Source organism: Orycteropus afer, unplaced genomic scaffold, assembly GCF_000298275.1.
Source record: "Orycteropus afer afer isolate SDZICR_OR568_19922 unplaced genomic scaffold, OryAfe1.0 scaffold00923, whole genome shotgun sequence".
NCBI lineage: Eukaryota > Metazoa > Chordata > Mammalia > Tubulidentata > Orycteropodidae > Orycteropus > Orycteropus afer.
Genome location: NW_006922510.1, coordinates 229,859 through 233,311, shown reverse-complemented (window position 1 = coordinate 233,311; position 3,453 = coordinate 229,859). Strand labels below are relative to the sequence as shown.

Sequence of the window (3,453 nt, the reverse complement as noted above, 5' to 3'; positions counted from 1 at the left end):
ACTCTGTCCTATGGGTCGCTATAAATCAAATTTTCTTCACAGAAGTGGATTTGGTTAGTTACATAGGTTCTTTTAATCTGTCTGCAAGTTGTATTTTATAATCTATCACTATGACCAAGGACGTGCTCTTGTTTTTTTTTTTTTGTTTTTGTTTTGTTTTGTTTATGGCAACTTCCGCATCATTGAATCACTCCTTTGACTCTCTGTCTGTTTCTCTGCCAGTATGTGTTTTACCCCCATGTCCACTGGTGTGCACAAGACTGACGGTATTTTAATGCAACAGTAAGTTGCCATAGTGAAGAACTGTTTGGTCTAAAGGTATACAACGGGGGAAAAAAAAAGAAACACATTTTGTCTCTTATGCTTTTAGTCTGTTAAGTATGACACACACTCTAATACCTTGTTATCAGTATCAGCATGTTCAAAATCAAATAAAATACTATATATACTCTCCCAACATTGCCTGTCTTTACTCAGTCCCTCAGTCTTAGGCATACTGGCATCACCACAGTGAGTAAGAAGACAACTTCTGTAGCCAAATCTTCATGGTTCAAACTGGCTGTCTCACATCCCTTAAGACCTTGGGCAAGGATCCCAACTTCTTGGGTCTTCAGTTTTTATGTATAAAAGGGGGGATAATAATAATATCTATATCATGAAGTTAAAATGATTAAACACATTTATAACATAATTTGGTACATAATAAAAACTTCATATATAACAACTGTTACTATTTTCTGGTTTCTCATAGATAATTCCTGTGATGTGATATTAAAATCACAAAACCCAAAGTTATGCTCTGTGTATGCCATATTTTACTCCTCCCACTCTATTCCTCATAATAAAACTAATAGATTATGTTCATTGAAAACTTACCATGTGATAGGTACTATAGTAAGCCACTTCACATGAGTTAGTCTAGAAAAAAACTCTTCCCTCCTATCCTCTCCCCCTCTCCACTCCATTTTTACTCCTCGTTCTCCCAATTTATGTGGATAACATATTTATTTGTGATTTCATTCTGAGCATCACTCTCACTAGAAAGTCAATCTAAGATGGCTACTATCTGTATCAACTGCTCCTCATTTGTGTTCCCATACATATAGCTGTTACTTTTATCTTAGCACTTACTTCAATTAACACAATTTTAGAGATATAGTCCATGCCTAAGAAATACTGTTGTGTAAATAAACATCTAATTCATTTGCAAACACATTCAAAGCTATTTTCTGTCCTATTTGTATTTTTCAAGTACTTTGCTGCTTTTTCTTTTTTTCAATTTTTATGTCCCTTTTTTTAACATAGGAGCTCTGGTAGCATAGTGCCTAGGACACTTGACTGCTAACCAGAAGGCTGGCAGTTCAAACCCACCAACCACTCCTTGGATGGAAGGTTGGGTGATCTACTTCTGTGATAATGCTACCTCAGCAAACCAAGAAGGGGTTTCTGTGAGTCAGGTCTGACTCAATGGCACATAACAGCAACAACAATTTTTAACATTGTGATATTATTTTCTATTTGAAACAGGACTATTGCTAGTGAATAAAGCCATACCATGAAACTATCCCCATCTCTGCTTACGTTATTACCTTCTTTGCTGACCAAACTGTTAACTGGCATCTCCTTCTTGCTTTAGTTGCCAAGCAGATAAGTAGTTGAATCTTTGTCAATGATTATTTCAAGGACAAAGCAGATACTCTTTCCTATTCATTTAACAAACACATCATCTCTGGGGTATAGATTTCCTCCAAAATATATCATATTTTGGGGGGGGGAGCTCTGGTAGCATAGTGCCTAAGGCACTTGACTGCTACCCGGAAGGCTGGCGGTTCAAACCCACCAGCCACTCCTCGGAAGGAAGATGGGGCAATCTACTTCCGTAGTGATACTGCCTCGGAATCCCAGGAGGGGTCGCTATGAGTCAGGTCTGACTCGATGGCACACAACAACAACAACATACATATATGGAACGCTTCATGAATTTACGTGTCATCCTTGCGCAGAGCCCTGCTAATCTTCTCTGTATTGTTCCAATTTTAGTATATGTGCTGCCAGTTACTGTTATGTTAATAAGATCTTGCTGTTGATTATGAGAGACACTATTGTTAATATTTTATATATTTTAACATATGTATAATTTTGTCTTTTCTACAGAATTTACCCATTTCACTTTTAATTTATTCTAGTGATGACCCTTAATAATTTAACAGAAATATGTAAGATTTTTTTTTTATATATCTATTTGTAGAAGTGGGGTCTCTGGTGGCGTAGTGCCTAAGGCACTTGACTGCTAACCAAAAGGCAGGTGGTTCAAACCCACCAGTCACTCCTTGGAAGGAAGGCTGGGCAATCTACTTCCATAGTGATACTGCCTCAGAAACCCAAGGAGGGGTTGCTATGAGTCGGGCCCGATGGGACGGCACATAACACCAACAACGTCATTTGTAGAAGTGGGTAGCAAAGAAAGATGCTTAGCATATTCTTCTTGTATACTTTTTTGTTCCCATCTTCTTCTTTCACCACTTTTTAAAATGTGGTCATATAGGGCTTCATACCAAGATAGTTAAACTCTTTTTTTTTTAAACAATAAATTTTGATTTGGATGTTATTGTGTATAATTTGATGTCAAGATATTTGTACTTCCTCTTCATAGCAAACACTGCTTTAGTGTTCACTTCTGCTTTTCATCTCCTAAATTGTTTTCTCGGATTCATATACAACACCTTTGTTTTTGTTTTTGTTTTTAATTGTGGTATATACTCAGTAATTTCTTGAGACTTGTGAGTAGCAACTTTTCTTTCACATTCCTAGTTACTACAATATATTATTTAAACTGGTTGTCAAAAATAATTTTTAAGAGATACCAAGAAGCAAGAAGATATGAACTACACAGAAGAAGGGGGAAAAAAAAAAGAGCAAGAGAAACTGCCTTTAAAAGGACCTAGAAATTGAATTTACCAGACAACTTTGAAGCAGTTATTACAAATGTGTTCAAAGAACAGAAGGAAAAGATGCTTAAATAATTAAAAGAAGTATAATGACACTGTCTCATCAAATAGAGAAGATCAACAAAGAGAAATAATTTTTGAAAGAATTACTTGGACATTCTTGAATTTGCAAGTACATAGCTAAAAAGTCACAGAAAGAAAATCAGAATCAATGTATAATAGTTAAAAATGTTGAAAAGCCAAAGCCCAGAGGCCTTAGTGAATTCTACCAAATATTTTAAGAAAAAAGATTCAACATAAGAACTGGCCAGTGAAAACCTCATGAATAGCGGTGAAACACTGTCTGATGTATTACTGGAAAACATTATGAATAGCCTTTAACCATTACGTTACCTAAATTACACAAATTTTGATAGATCATATAATTTATATGATAGATCATATAATTTATATGATAGCTCATATAATTTATATGATAGCTCATATAATTTATATGATAGCTCAT

The 3,453-nt window shown here is 35.3% G+C and overlaps 1 pseudogene; it reads right to left on the bottom strand.

Annotated features, from left to right (window-relative positions):
• Positions 1-1,958: 1,958 nt before the first annotated feature.
• LOC122151950 lies at positions 1,959-2,059 on the bottom strand (annotated as a pseudogene).
• Between the last annotated feature and the right edge of the window lie 1,394 nt (positions 2,060-3,453).